We start from the raw sequence: 17,353 nt of genomic DNA on the forward strand, positions 1-17,353 counted from the left end.
GTTTCATGTATCGACATGTTGAACAATACAATGCCCTCCATAGACGGTCATTGCTATAAGAATAAAAATCATCCCTTTCGGGGGAGTCTTTCTTTAGTCACCTGTAATGTTGGACATGGGCTTGCAGTAAATGCTTAATATAGGTATATTCTGCTCTCCTTGAGATCTGTGGAAGGAGAGAGGGAATGTAGCGGAAGGATTTATTTCTCCGGTCATCATTTATACCGTATGAAGCGTGGGCAGGATCCAGGGCCCTGAAGGAAAGGGCAGAACACAGCTGATATGAGGAAGAAGGTGGGGAATTCAAGCTGACAGTAGAGGCCGTGGGAGAATGAAGGAGTGGAGGATGGGAGACTCTCCTCTCGTTCAGCGGGCTGAGCCGATTTACTGAGTGACTACTGACTTCCACAGGGCCACTGATATTTTGAAAGAGAAAAACAAAGTACTTTAAGCATATGTTTTCGTTTCAGTCTCCTTCATCTCCTCTAACTGAAGCTAATTGTATGGATTTTTTTCTATTGACACAAAAAAGGTCAAATTACAGAGGAGGAACTTCTTGATGCAGTTAAAGCCTTTAAGTCTGGGAAAACTCCTGGGCTGGATGGCATACCAGTTGAGGTATACCAAACCTTTTTTGATATATTCAGAGGACCATTATTAGCATGTTTTAACCACTCCTATGTAAATGGAAGATTATCAAACACACAACAAGGTCTGATTTCATTATTAATGAAACAGGAAACAAGTGGGAAATATAAATATCCAGTCACTTTAAAAAATTGGAAGCCACTTACACTTCAGTGTTGTGATGCAAGAATTCTAGCAAAATCTATAGAATTAAAATCTATAGAATTTAAAAGGTATTGTCGGACATTATTCATTCTAATCTGACAAGTTTTTTACATGGACGATACATTGGACATAATATAAAGCAAGTACTGGAAAATATATAACACTATGAAAAATCTAGGATACCAGACCTGCTATTCATAGCGGAATTTGAAAAGGCTTTGTCACGCCTTGGTCTTAGTGTTTTGTGTTTTCGTTGACTGTTTGGTCAGGCCAGGGTGTGACAGGGGTTTGTTTTGTTGTATTTCGTATTGGGGTTTTGTGGTTATTGGGATTGCGGCTGAGTAGGGGTTTTGTATGGGCTTGGCTGCCTGAGGCGGTTCTCAATCGGGGTCAGGTGATTCTCGTTACAGAATCACCCACCACACACGGACCGAGCAGCGTGTTAACAGGCAGCGACAGCATGAGCAGCGAAGGGAGGACGTTATGGACAGCAGAAGTATGGAGTATACTACGTGGGAAGAAATAGACAGGTGGGCGGTCGACCCAGAGAGAGTGCCGGCGCCCGCCTGGGATTCGCTGGAGCAGTGCGAAGAGGGCTATAGGAGAATGGAGTCGAAGAGAAAGACATGGCAGCGACAGCATGAGCAGGGAAAGGAGGATTAATTATTCGGAGAATGGACATGGGAAGACGTGTTGGATGGCAAAGGTTGTTACACTTGGGAGGAGATACTGGCCGGAAGAGATCGCCTCCCATGGGAACAGGTGGAGGCACTAAGGAGAGCAGAGGCAGCCGGAGATAGGAGTCGACGATACGAGGGAACACGGTTGGCAAGCCCGAAAAGCAGCCCCCAAAAAATATTGGGGGGGAGCTTACAGGGTGTAGGCCATGCCAGGTAGGAGACCTGCGCAAACTCCCTGTGCTTACCGGGGGGCTAGAGAGACCGGGCAGGCACCGTGTTATGCTATGGAGCGCACAGTGTTTCCAGTGCGGTGCATAGCCCGGTGCGATTCATACCAGCCCTTCCTATTGGCCGGGCTAGAGTGGGCATCGAGCCAGGTAAGGTTGGGCAGGCTCGGTGCTCAAGAGCTCCAGTGCGCCTGCATGGTCCGGTCTATCCAGAGCCACCTCCACACACCAGTCCTCCGGTAGCAGCTCCCCCTGTGCGTGTCCTCGCTCCAGTATCACCAGTGCCAGCACCACGCATCAGGCCTACAGTGCGCCTCGCCTCTCCTGTGCTGTCGGAGTCTCCCGCCTGTTCAGCGCTATCAGAGCCTTCCTCCTCTACAGCGCTGCCGGAGCCTCCTGCCTGTTCGGAGCAGCCTGAGCTGTCAGTCTGCATGAAGCAGCCAGAGCTGTCAGTCTGCATGAAGCAGCCAGAGCTGTCAGTCTGCAAAGAGCTGCCAGTCTGCAAGGAGCTGTCAGTCTGCAAGGAGCTGCCAGTCTGCAGGGTGCTGTCAGCCTGCATGGAGCAGTCAGAGTTGTCAGTCTGCATAAAGCAGCCAGAGCTGTCAGTCTGTATGAAGCAGTCAGAGCTGTCAGCCTGCATGGAGCAGTCAGAGCTGTCAGTCTGTATGAAGCTGCCAGAGCTGTCAGTCTGTATGAAGCAGCCTGAGCTGCTCCTTGCAGCTGCCAGTCTGCAAGGAGCTGCTAGTCTGCAAGGAGCTGCCAGTCTGCAAGGTGCTGCCAGCCTGCATGGATCAGTCAGAGCTGTCAGCCTGCATGGAGCTGTCAGAGCTGTCAGTCTGCATAGAGCAGCTAGATCTGCCAGTCAGCCATGATCTTCTAGATCTGCCAGTCAACCAGATTCTTCCAGATCTGCCAGTCAACCAGTCTCTTCCAGATCTGCCAGTCAACCAGAATCTTCCAGATCTGTTAGTCAACCAGAATCTTCCAGATCCGCCAGCCAGCCAGGATCTACCGTAGCCGGCTACCTACCTGAGCTTCATCTCAGTACTGGGCTTCCTCTCAGTACTGGGCTTGCTCTCAGTACTGGGCTTTCTTTCAGTACTGGGCTTCCCCTCAGTTCCGGGCTGCCCCTCAGTCCCGAGCTGCCCCTCAGTCCCGAGCTGCCCCTCAGTCCCGAGCTGCCCCTCAGTCCCGAGCTGCCCCTCAGTCCCGAGCTGCCCCTCAGTCCCGAGCTGCCCCTCAGTCCTGAGCTGCCCCTCAGTCCCGAGCTGCCCCTCAGTCCCGAGCTTCCCCTCAGTCCCGAGCTGCCTCAGTCCCGAGCTGCCCCTCAGTCCCGAGCTGCCCCTCAGTCCCGAGCTGCCCCTCAGTCCCGAGCTTCCCCTCAGTCCCGAGCTGCCTCAGTCCCGAGCTGCCCCTCAGTCCCGAGCTGCCCCTCAGTCACGAGCTGCTCCTCAGTTCAGTGGGATTCTGGGTGAGGACTATTAGGCCATGGTCGGCGGCGAGGGTGGATTATCCCAGGACGCGAAGACGAGGAACTATGACTTTAATGGAGTGGGGTCCACGTCCCGAGCCGGAACCGGCACCATGGACAGACGCCCACCCGGACCCTCCCTATGGTTTTGAGGTGCGTCCGGGAGTCCGCACCTTAGGGGGGGGTTCTGTCACGCCTTGGTCTTAGTGTTTTGTGTTTTCGTTGATTGTTTGGTCAGGCCAGGGTGTGACAGGGATTTGTTTTGTTGTATTTCGTATTGGGGTTTTGTGGTTATTGGGATTGCGGCTGAGTAGGGGTGTTGTATGGGCTTTGCTGCCTGAGGCGGTTCTCAATCGGGGTCAGGTGATTCTCGTTGTCTCTGATTGGGAACCGTATTTGGGTAGCCTGGGTTTCGCTTTGTATTTCGTGGGTGATTGTTCCTGTCTCTGTGTAGTGTTCACCAGATAGGCTGTATAGGTTTCACGTTCCGTTTGTTGTTTTTGTATTTATTAGATATTTCATGTATCGTTCCGTTTTTCTTCATTAAAGACATGAGTAACCACCACGCTGCATTTCGGTCCGACTCTCTTTCTACAAACGAAGAACGCCGTTACAGGCTTTTGATAAAGTATGACTGGAGTTTATTTATAAATGCCTGGAACATTTCAATATTTGAGAATCTCTTATAAAATGGGTTAAAATAATGTATAGTAACCCTAGGTGTAAAATAGTCAATAATGGCTACTTCTCATAAAGTTTTAAACTGTCAAAAGGAGTGAAACAAGGTTGTCCAAAATCGCCATGTTTATTTATTATGGCCATCGAAATGTTAGCTATTAAAATCCGATCAAACAATAATATCAAGGGATTAGAAATACAGGGCTTAATAACAAAGGTGTCATTGTACGCTGATGATTCATGTTTTCAGATTATGATCAGATTAATATTGCCATTGAGAAAATTCAAAACAAAACGAGACATGACCTTTTTCAAGGTCAGTCTCGCAAAAAGACGCATTCTTGTGTTCTAACTACCCGCTATTCAAAGCGTTCTGAACAAATTAAGGGAATCGTTCACAAACATTGGCACATTCTAAAATCCGATCAAAGTCTCGGTAATGTGTTTTCGGACCTTCCCGTGGTCGTATTCTCGTGGGGCAGAAATCTCAGAGATCAATTGGTACACTCTAATTTACAACCCCAAGATATTCCTGAACAACGTCTATTTGCGCCCCTACTGGATGGAAATTACAAATGTAATGGCTGTGCTCAATGCAATGGCACTTATAAATGTAGATCCTTCAAACACCCACAAACAGGGAAATCGATCCCAATCAAAGGTGTTATTACGTGCTCCACTAAGGCAGTTATTTATCTTATAACTTGCCCTTGTGGTAAAAATTATGTGGGTAAAACAAAGCGCAAATTAAAAGTACGTATCTCAGAGCATCGTAGCACCATTAGGTGTAAAAACTTTATTTACCCAGTTGCGGCTCACTTCTTGGAGGCAGGCCACTCGATTTCGTCTCTGCATTATATTGGCATCGAACATGTCACTCTCCCTAGGAGAGGGGGTGACCTTGATAATTTATTGTTAAAACGAGAGGCTGCCTGGATCTTTAACTTAAAGACCCTTGCTCCCTTCGGTCTCAACGTAGACTTTGATCTGAAGCCATTCTTGTGATTATTGTGACTGTGCCATTGTAATTGTTTGTAAGCTCGTGTAGTCGAAAATGAATTTATGATCTTATTGCTATCCATTTGCTGTTTGTATGCTGTTCTTTGTATGCCATTTTAATATTTGATAATTAACCAATGATATTAGGCCACTCTTGGCCATGATTACAGACACCTGTGTCTTTTGACACCATGTAAACGAGTCATCCCGCAGTGTTTGTGATTATATCCTGATGAAGACAGCTTGGCTGTCGAAATGTTTGTAATTACATTTTTGCATCTGAGCTTCTAGAGTGTGATGCTCTCTTTTATTTTCAAGTTCTTTTAAATCCACAACTTGGATCCCTCAACAGCCCCAAAGAGGAGCTAGATAATTGTCTAACCTCTGGATTACAACCAAATTATGATAAGTTTACTATATTACATATTGGATCACTAAAAAAAATACTGCTTTGACTTACCATGTAATAAAATGGTCTGACGGGGATGTGGACATACTCGGTATACAAATCCCGAAAGAAAGAAATGATCTCACTCCAATAAATGTTAATAGAAAGTTTGCAAAAATAGATAAGATCTTGCTACCATGGAAAGGAAATTCCTGTCTATTTGTGGGGAAAAAATCACCCTGATTGACTCTTTAATCATATTTCACCTAGCAAACAATCTTTTGAATTACATGAGAAATAAATATTCAATTTTATTTGGAATGGCGAGCCAGACAAACGGGCCTATTTACAGTGGGGCAAAACAGTATTTAGTCAGCCACCAATTGTGCAAGTTCTCCCACTTAAAAAGATGAGAGAGGCCTGTAATTTTCATCATAGGTACACTTCGAGCAGCTTGGTTTGAAGAAATCAACTGTGGGAGCAATTATTAGGAAATGGAAGACATACAAGACCAAAGATAATCTCCCTCGATCTGGGGCTGCATGCAAGATCTCACCCCGTGGGGTCAAAATGATCACAAGAACGGTGAGCAAAAATCCCAGAACCACACGGGGGGACCTAGTGAATGACCTGAAGAGAGCTGGGACCAAAGTAACAAAGCCTACCATCAGTAACACACTACACCGCCAGGGACTCAAATCCTGCAGTGCCAGATGTGTCCCCCTGCCAGTACATGTCCAGGCCCGTCTGAAGTTTGCTAGAGAGCATTTGGATGATCCAGAAGAAGATTGGGAGAATGTCATATGGTCAGATGAAACCAAAATAGAGCTTTTTGGTAAAAACTTAACTCGTTTGGAGGACAAAGAATGCTGAGTTGCATCCAAAGAACTCCATACCTACCGTGAAGCATGGGGGTGGAAACATCATGCTTTGGGGCTGTGTTTCTGCAAAGGTACCAGGACGACTGATCCGTGTAAAGGAGTGGCCTAGCCAGTCTCCAGATCTCAACCCCATAGAAAATCTTTGGTGACACCTGGAGTGAGTTGAAAGTCCGTGTAGCCCAGCAACGGCCCCAAAACATCACTGTTCTAGAGGAGATCTGCATGGAGGAATGGGACAAAATACCAGCAACAGTGTGTGAAAACCTTGTGAAGACTTACAGAAAACGTTTGACCTATTATGTCATTGCCGACAAAGGGTATATAACAAAGTATTGAGATAAGCTTTTGTTATTGACCAAATACTTATTTTCCACCATAATTTGCAAATAAATTCATAAAAAATCCTATAATGTGATTTTCTAGATTTTTTTTCACAAATTTTATATGTCATAGTTGAAGTGTACCTATGATGAAAATGACAGGCTTCTCTCATCCTTTTAAGTGGGAGAACTTGCACAATTTGTGGCTGACTAAATACTTTTTTGCCCCACTGTATATAATGACTATGAATTCAGAGAGCAGAAATGATAAAATATTAAAGCATTAGACTTTTTACTAAAGGCTTCAGTCATACAAAAGTTATACTTAAATCCAAATTGGTTCTCTAGCAAATTAGTAAGAATGTCTCACCCTATGTTCAAGAAAGGCCTTTTTCCCTTTATTCAGATTACAACCTCTCCCTTTCAGTTACTTGAAAAGGAAATCATCTCCCAAATATTGCTATTTTTAAAACATGCCTTAGAAAGTTGGTTGCAATTGTAACGGCGTTCTTCGTTTGTTGAAAGAGAGTCGGACCGAAATGCAGCGTGGTGGTTACTCATGTCTTTAATGAATGTAATGACGATACATGAAAATAACGTAATATACAAAAACAACAAAACGGAACGTGAAACCTAATTACAGCCTATCTGGTGAACACTACACAGAGACAGGAACAATCACCCACGAAATACACAGTGAACCCCGGCTACCTAAATACGGTTCCCAATCAGAGACAACGAGAATCACCTCAGGCAGCCAAGCCTATGCAACACCCCTACTCAGCCGCAATCCCAATAACTACAAAACCCCAATACGAAATACCACAAAATAAACCCATGTCACACCCTGGCCTGACCAAATATATTACGAAACACAAAACACTATGACCAAGGCGTGACAGCAATTTCAATTTAATCCACCTGAAAAGACAGACAGCAAAAATTGTGGTTAAACTCAAATATACTGATTTAGGAAAAATAAATACATATATATATATATATATATAATGTTTAAAAAAGGTATAATCTTCGTAAATGATATCATAAATACGACTGGTGGAGTTTTGACATACATTCAGCTAACTAAAACATATGGAAATGTCTGCTCAACCCCAAATTACAACCAACTAATTGCAGCATTACCGCAAAAATGGAAGAGGAAAGTGGAAGGGGGAAAAAGTCCCTGCATTAAATACCATAATTGTTTAAAGAAAATCGTGATAAATAAAAAAGTATATCAGTTTCATTTAAGGACCAAAAAATTTACAGTGCCATATAGATTTCAAAATGGTTGGGAAGTATAGTTTATGAACTGATACACAAAACGTATAATTGTTCTATTAAAAATGTTTTATACAGAACACAATACTAATGTTTTAATTTAGGAAGAGTTCAGAAATCAATATTTGGTGGAATAACCCTGAATTTCAATCACCGCTGTCATGCGTCTTGGCATGCTCTCCACTAGTCATTCACATTGATGTTGGGTGACTTTATGCCAATCCTGGCACAAAAATTCAAGCAGCTGATCTTTGTTTGATGGCTTGTGACCATCCATCTTCCTCTTGATCACATTCCAGAGGTTTTCAATGTGGTTCAGGTGTGGAGATTGGGCTGGCCATGACAGGGTCTTGATCTGGTGGTCCTCCAAACATATTTATTGACCTGGCTGTGTGGCATGGAGCATTGTCCTGCTGGAAAAACCAATCCTTCGAGTTGGGGAGCATTGTCAGAGCAGAAGGAAGCAAGTTTTCTTCCAGGACAACCTTGTACGTGGCTTGATTCATACGTCCTTCACAAAGACACATCTTCCCGATTCCAGCCTTGCTGAAGCACCCCCAGATCATCACCGATCCTCCACAAAATGTCACAGTGGGTGCGAGACACTGTGGCTTGTAGGACTCTCCAGGTCTCGCACCCACTATGAAATATGACCAGTTGTCATGTTCTGCAAATAAATGTTCTAAATTACAATATTTTTATTTGGAATTTGGGATAAATATTGTAAGAAGTTTATAGAATGAAACAAAAATGTAAATTTTACCCAAACACATACCTATATATAGTAAAACCAGAGAAACTGATCATTTTGTAGTGGTCTCTTAAGTTTTTACAAAGCTGTATATGGGGGATACAACCTTCCCAGATACCTATCACGTTTCAGGTAAGACCCATATAGAGACAGTGTTGAAGTAACAAAAGTTTATTACTAGTACAGGGACAGGCAAAACAACAGGTCAATGGCAAGCAGGGGTCAGTAATCCAGATAGGGTGCAAAAGGTCCAGAACGGCAGGCAGTCTCAGGGTCATAGCATGCATGGGTCAATAATCCAGTGCGGTTTGGTAAGGTCCAGAACAGCAGGCAGGCTCAGGGTCAGGGCAGGCAGAATGGTCAAAACGGGGCTAAACAAAAAAAAACGGAACTATAACAGACAGGAGCAAGGGGAAAACCGCTGGTAGGTTTCACGAAACAAAACGAACTGGCAACAGACAAACAGAGAACACAGGTATAAATACCCTGGAGATAATGGGGAAGATTGGCGACACCTGGAGGGGGGTGGAGACAAGCACAAAGACAGGTGAAACAGATCAGGGTGTGACAGATACATTCTCCCTTGACACTGTCTGTCTGAGTGGAGGGAGACCGAGGCAGATATCTGTGCAGGGTCTAAGTACTCTCTGCCTTTCTTAATGAAGGAATTCCAGACCTTTGTCATGGTTGAAAAAGCTGGTTGTATAGACCCCTTTCTGTGTTTGCAAACATTGCCGCACGAGGGCGATGCGCGAATGTTTGTGACAGAACACGGGGCAGTTCTTTTTGAACGGCAGCCAAAAAAAAGTCTCTATTTACATGTTGCTTATGAGTGCATTTCACGCTAAGTTTGGATTATAATTGGATATTAAGGCTCGTGTATGAATGTCCTGTTTAATATAATGTTTGTGTCATCATCTAAAATCGCCTGGTGGATTACACTTAATGGCTCTTTGGCTAGCTTTTGCTATAGTAAATGTTGTTACAGCAAACGTTGTCAGCCCATGTCAATGAATGTTAGCGTTCTAGCTAACAACTGATGATCCAAAATGGTTATTTTGCAAAGACCACAACAAAATATAATCTTAGCGACTGTTCAAGTAATAATCCAAACATTGTTGTAAGCATTTGAAAACCCCCAAAAGTTGATTTTGTCGTCAAAACATACGGGAACAGATGGTGATGGCTTTCTTACTGCAAACAAAAGTCGCTCTCATCTGAGCATGACTTTAAGTGTGTTGTGTTCTGAAAAGGGACCTGTAGGTCATTGTACCCCTTCTATGGGTTGTATTTTTCAAAATAGCCTGGAGATTGTGGAGACACTCAGAGAGTGTAGGACAATGTGACAATCAGGAAGCGAGGTGCTTAGATTTGTCTTTTATCCCAAGCCATTGTTTAAATGACAGTCAGAGACGCGTTGACACGTTGATAAATGAGCACGTCTAAAAAGCAAATGAGGTGCAGGACACATATCTAAATGAAGGTCATTTGTTAAGGCAGCATAAGGCGTAAGCTATAATTGCGTCTGTGCACCGATGTTTAATAACATGAATATTAAGATGGGACCTTATCTTAACTAACTTCAAGCCCAGTCGTCCCTGGTTATATATAAGATTAAACTCTATGCAAATAGGGAATGTAACGTTTTGATGAAAATAAACAAACTGATTGATAGGCATTAACCTTAAAAAAGGTTTCCTTCCCAGACTTTTTGCATACAATTGCAACTCTCAGTTCAGTCTTTTCTTTGAGTGAAAGGGTCCGCCAAAAATATGTTGCAAGAATAATCTATTTGGCTTTAATATTTTGCACAGGATGGCATTTTCCAAAAACATTGAATTGCTGTTGGTGATATTTAGTAGAGGCACGTATAAACATTCTTACTGTATACACTGTGAGACATTTGTCCTTTAAGAAGCCTGATCTGCAGGAGGAACATGATCTTGTAATGGCTGGAGCACACTGAGACACAATGTCTGTCCTCGGAAAGGGATTTAGTGGCCAGGGTCACAATCCTACTGTCGCCATGTCCTCTCCACTGGTCTCTCACGACATCTGAAACTTTTTTGTATCATCCTCAGAGATTTGGATCTACGTGCACTATGGACCCTCTGGGACAAAATGCATTCTTCAAACAGAACTAATGAAGATGCATTACGGAACAGACCATCTTACTGGAAAATGTGTTCATTCTCGGAGAGTCAAGTGGCAATGTTATCCTCTCATTTCTTGCAAGTGATTATTGACCATTGTTTAAGTACATTTTTAAATAGGGCATCGTGACACATGATCGAAAAGTATTAAATGGTTAATCCAACTTAAACTAAGCTCAGGGAATGTGATACAAGCTCTCAATTTGCATGTGCATAACAGTACAGCAATAGTCAATAATGAATTTTGGCTCCGTAGAGGTTTCCTTTTCAGACATCCGACATCTTTTCAGATTCTAGCTGTACAACTCCCTCTGTCTCTTAGGCAGGTATGTTTTTGATTTGTTAGATGACACAGGTGAAGGGTTTGAAATGAGAAACGCGTTGGCCCTCAGACACGGGTGAATAAAGCAGAGAGAATTTGCTGGGTCAGTGGAGCAGGGAAACGACGTCTGACGGCTCACCTCTCTTAACCCTTGTGATGGATGGGATCTCTTACGGCACTTAACTGGTTTTGAACAAGTGAGTTGAGTTCTATTGTTATACAAGCTCAGTAACAGTGTTGGTAATCACTCAGTAATCACCTCATTAGTGTGACTGTGTTGATTTGGCTATGTTGCGAGGCATTCAAAAACAGTCCACAGATAGAAACATCCGTTTATTTGCCTAATTAGAATATTTTTCAGCATCACGTCCTTTTAGCTTATTATTGTCCGACATTTATCCAGCGCCGCCACAATGTACAGTCTGACTGTGGCCTCTTTGTAAGGTTGTCTGCTTGTTCAGATCTGATGGCGTCTCGGCTTCGTTTATCATACTGATTGATTGAATGTGACTGTGAAACCACAGACAGTATTTGCTCCCCATAGTTTGCCTGACCACCTCAGATTCTAATTGTGCCATGGCCTTACCAGAGGAATATCAAGAGAACATTGCGATCTAAAATTAGGCATTCACAGGATGCCTGAGCTCGGCACAAATTTTGTCCCGGCATTCTTGTGTTTCATATTCCATTACTGGCATATTGAATTTGAACAACATTTAAACCTAAAATGGCGTTTAAATACTTCATGTATGTCATTTAGAGAGTTATTTGTATTTTATACAGAGGGTTTAAAGATAAGGTTTTCGTGTATGAACAAAAACGTGATTGTGGCATGTCTTATAATGCATATTCTGTAGCTCAGTTGGTAGAGCATGGCGCTTGTAACGCCAGGGTAGTGGGTTCGATTCCCGGGACCACCCATACGTAGAATGTATGCACACATAACTGTAAGTCGCTTTGGATAAAAGCGTCTGCTAAATGGCATATATTATTATTATTATATTACCTTCAACACAATGCATTACAGTACATGCAGGCTATAAGTAGCGTTACTACATGTTTGTAATACACGATTTATGATAGCCTACCCCTTAATCCTTTTGCTGAACTGTTCAGATGCATCAAAGATCCCAGCCATGAGACCAGCTATAAACTGACGAAACATGACTATATAGATAAGATGTAATGTAGAATGGCTTTCCGTTTCAGCCCAGCTCACATTTCTCCAAGCTATTAGTGAACAATCTTGTCTCTCAATTGCCTCAATCTTGAGCAATCAGGCACCAGAAGGGTACAAGTCTAGCTGATGATGGCTAGCTACATTTCTAATGACAAAGAAAATGAACAGAGAGCGACAGAGGATATGTTCCAAATGACACCCTATTCCCTATATAGTGCACTACTTTTGATCATAGCCCTATTGGCCCTGGTCAAAAAAAAAAATTCTGAACCATGTACATAGGATGGATCATGGAGAGTATCACACTAATCTCTACAGTGGAGCAAAAGTATCATGGATGGACATGTCACTTTATGACAGGTCTTCTGTCATGTTTACAACTGTAATGGAGGTGGTTTGTCGATCTACACTAGCATTATGGGTAGCCTTGACTGAGTAGACTGAGACCTTGAAGACTTCTGTTAGCTCCCTGAGGGTTTAGCTCCCTGACGGTTCCCCTTCGATCATACAACAACCACATTATTGTAAAATAACATGTTACTGCAATGACTAGCACTACATTCTTAGAAAAAAAGGGTTCCAAAAGGGTTCTTCAGCTGTCCCCATACTAGAACCTTATTGTGTTCCATGTAGAACCCTCTGTGGAAAAGGTTTTACCTGGAACCAAAAAGGGTTCTTCAAAGGGTTCTCTTATGGGGACAGCCGAATAACCCTTTTAGGTTTGTAAAAGTGTACTGGTCTGTGAATCTTTCCATAATCTAAACCAGAGCTTATCTATTCACACGATCTAGTTTACATCTGTAAAGCATCCTGGCACAAGGAATAGGATGTTTTTCCACCTAAATCACAGAGGCAATAGCTTATGGACTAAAAATATGTGCTGGTGCACAAGCAGGCAACCTAGTCTCAAGGCAATTGGTAGGATTTGGTACGTGAAAATATGAATCCTTATAGTATGATATATTACATTACATTAGGTTACAATAAGAATGGAATAGCGGTCATTTAATATCATAAATAGGCTAACCTCTTATCCGGCGGTACAATATCATATGAATTGGAACATTACTTATCGTTCATCATGAGGACATATACTACTATATGACTTTCTCTGAGACCAGGCTGCTTTTTGAGTGGTAATGACAAAGGTTAGGATCATTTAAGTAAAGTCAAATCAAATCAAATGTTATTTGTCACATGCGCCGAATACAACAGGTGTAGTGAAATGCTTACTTACAAGCCCTTAACCAACAATGCTGTTTTAAGAAAAATACCTAAAGAAAAAGAAAAAGAAATAAAAGTAACAAATAATTAAAGAGCAGCAGTAAAATAACAATAACAAGGCTATATACAGGGGGTACCGTTACAGAGTCAATGTGCGGGGGCACCGGTTAGTCGAGGTAATTGAGGTAATATATACATGTAGGTAGAGTTATTAAAGTGACTTATGCATAGATAATAACAGAGAGTAGCAGCAGCGTAAAATAGGGGGAGGGGCAATGCAAATAGTCTGGGTAGCCGTTTGATTAGATGTTCAGTAGTCTTATTTATGGCTTGGGGGTAGAAGCTGTTAAGAAGCCTCTTGGACCTAGACTTGATACGATACCGTACGCACTACCCTCTGTAGTGCCTTGTGGTCAGAGGCCAAGCAGTTGCCATACCAGGCAGTGATGCCTCGATGGTGCAGCTGTAGAACCTTTTGAGGATCTGAGGACCCATGCCAAATCTTTTCAGTCTCCCGGGAGGAAATTAGTTTTGTTGTGCCCTCTTCACGACTGTCTTGGTGTGCTTGGACCATGTTAATTTGTTGGTGATGTGAACACCATGGCTCTTGAAGCTCTCAACCTTCTCTACTACAGCCCCGTTGATGAGAATGAGGGTAAGGAGAATTAGATTAAGGTTAGGAAGAGTTAGAAAGAGTTAGCTAAAATTCAACTCGAACACGCAACCTTTGGATTGCTAGACGGTCGCAGCATATGGACATCCATCCTCCCTGGCCAACCTTCCTACTTTGGTTTCTGTCTAAAGTAACCAGACCATTAGTACATATCATACATGTTGGAGGTGCAGACAAATACGTATAATATCCTTCGTAAGGATCTGAGGCCAGCCTGAAGCAGGAACAAGCGGTAATATACTGTACTGTAAGGACAGCAAAAGTCATGGATAGGCAGGAGAGGACATTTTCAGTTTTTCCTCCTTTGTGGGATTCTTGTGACCTGGCCAAAATTTGGTTAGAACCACACTGCTGTGACATTGTCCTTTCCCAATTACAAGCCATCACGTGAAAGTGAACCTCACAAAAACACAATCTCTACAAGACTTTAAAAAACAATAATAATTGGTTGCTGAGGACAGACTGCCTCAAAGCAACTAAAAGCAATGCCACTGACCTTTATATAAAATATTACTTATTTCACACTTATATTCGCACCTGATCTGATTCACAGTGAATCTTCTACAACTAGTAAGATATGTCAAGGGCAGAGCAGGGTAAAGTATGAATTTAACATATTGAATGCATTTACAGTGGCTTGCAAAAGTGCTCACCCCCCTTGGCATTTTTCCTATTTTGTTGCCTTACAAGCTGGAATAAAAATATATATATATATTTTTTTTTTGGGGGGGGGGGGGTTGCATCATTTGATTTACACAACAGTATGCTTAGGGTCATTGTCCTGCTGGAAGGTGAACCCCCGTCCCAGTCTCAAATCTCTGGGAGACTGAAACAGGTTTCCCTCAAGAATTTCCCTGTATTTAGCGCCATCCATCATTCCTTCAATTCTGACCAGTTTCTCAGTCCCTGCCGATGAAAGACATCCCCACAGCATGATGCTGCCACCACCATGCTTCACTATGGGGATGGTATTCTCGGGGTGATGGGAGGTTTTGGGTTTGATGGCCAAAAACCTCAATTTTAGTCTCATCTGAACAGGGTTCCTTCTTCCATATGTGTGGGGAGTCTCCCACATACCTTTGGCAAACACCAAGCATGTTTGCTTATTTTTTTCTGGCCACTCTTCCGTAAAGCCCAGCTCTGTGGATTATACGCGTTAAAGTGTCCCTATGGACAGATATTCCAACCTCCGCTGTGGAGCTTTGCAGCTCCTTCAGGGTTAACTTTGTTCTCTTTGTTGCCTCTCTGATTAATGCCATCTTTGCCTGGTCTGTGAATTTTGTTGGGCGGCCCTCTCTTGGCAGGTTTGTTGTGGTGCCATATTCTTTCAATTTTTTAATGATGGATTTAATGGTGCTCCGTGGGATGTTCACAGTTTCAGAAAAACATTTTTTAACCAACCCTGATCTGTACTTCTCCACAACTTTGTCCCTGACCTGTTTGGAGAGCTCCTTGGTCTTCATAGAGCCGCTTGGTTGGTGGTGCCTCTTGCTTAGTGATGTTGCAGACTCTGGGGCCTTCCAGAACAGGTGTATATATACTGAGATCATGTGACACTTAGATTGCACACAGGTGGATTTTATTTAAGTAACTAACTTCTGAAGGTAATTGGTTGCGCCAGATCTTATTTAGGGGCTTCATAGCAAAGGAGGTGAATACTTTTGCAAGGCACTGTATTGAATGCTCATTCACCAGTCTCAGATGAAGGATCTTCATTTGATCACCCTGTTGTAGGAGAACATTCCTGCAGTGCATGACTTCACACTTGTAGTTTATTTGACATTTAAGAAGGCTTCAGAAGTTTGTAATTTCCACTTTGAAATTTCAGACTTGATTTTCCCTTAAGAAAAATGTACCATCCCCTACAAAAATATCCATGAACTATAATCCACATAATAATTCACATTTCTTTGTAGCAGGTTGCTTTTAGAATAGTTTGTTTTAATATTTATGTTTTTGCATTGATTCATTGATATTATACTACACGGTCTGTAATTGATTGGACATATCTCACTCGTTATTGATATGGTTTGTCAGTTTAGACGGTTTAGGTCATCCCATTTATCAATCTTCTCTACCTTGGCAGTCATTCTGACTGTGATTAAAAGTTCAAATTGTTTGGATTTCCTAACTCTGGTGATGGGAAACCGAGGCTTTCTGAAGGCTTCAGCGCTTTCACCTAATTGTGTCGTAAAACAGTTCATTACTCGGAGCTTTATAATCTGTTCACAATGCATATTAGTGTCATCTGCTGATCAGCAGAAAATAGCAGCGTGTGATTATCATATATATATTTTTTTCTCTACTGTTTCCATTAGAGCTTTGTGGTGCACAGTAAATCGTCGGCAGTAGTAGCCTATAATCAGTTGGAATACCAGGTTTCCATCATGCTTCCCTTTTTTGCCTTCACGTTTACTATTTTTCAAAAACGGAATCTATGGCGTTATTTAGGATGGTTATATTACACTAAATGAAACAAATGATTTGAACAACAGTGCAGAAAGTGTGGTTTCAAGTAAAAAATATTTTCAAAATAGTGTGCCTTCAACAGGATTTGACCTCGTACCCTCACGTCACTGAATGGTCCACAATTCCCTACTACACCTTCTAAGCCACCAGTCCGGTGACCCTTCCTGTCCAAATTCCTAACTATATTTATAAGTACAGTGTCCAGTAGTGATCGGTGTTTGAAAGCAGAATTGAAAAAAGCACTGGAACCTCAACGAAATCAGTGGGATCTTGCATTTTTCGACACACTGTCTGAAAGGCACGTGATCAAATGAAGCTTCGGACGTCAGTGATGATGTACTTCTGATAAAGTGATACACGCATCCGCACACTGCTTCTAAGTTAGCTGCTTAGCGATTTTGACACATGCCTCGGAGCTCCGGTATCAAACGTAACATCGCTACCTAACTCTGGCTGGATTCCAATCGGAATGATACAACACTTTGCAAACCAGCATAATATGACTTGCCGATGTGGCCTGCAAAACAGACGTTTCAGACCACTGTGTTGTGGTATAACAACAAGAAATATGGTAATGTCAAAAAATGAATGCACTGACGTATGATAAATAATTTCATTTTTATAATAAAATATTAACTTAAGAGCTCACTTGGGAAAGGCTATAGAACTGACAGCTATCGAATCCAACAACCATGCCTCTGTCACTAGCAAACACAGTCATGGGTTGTACTAGTACCAAAAACAAATCACTGAAAAAGCACCCTGGGAAATAAATATGCAAATAAGGCTGGTCATCGTACAGTGTTAAAACCAACACTCAAAAACGAGTTACTTTAACTCCATAGATATGTATGCTGAGAAAGT

Source organism: Oncorhynchus keta, chromosome 30, assembly GCF_023373465.1.
Source record: "Oncorhynchus keta strain PuntledgeMale-10-30-2019 chromosome 30, Oket_V2, whole genome shotgun sequence".
NCBI lineage: Eukaryota > Metazoa > Chordata > Actinopteri > Salmoniformes > Salmonidae > Oncorhynchus > Oncorhynchus keta.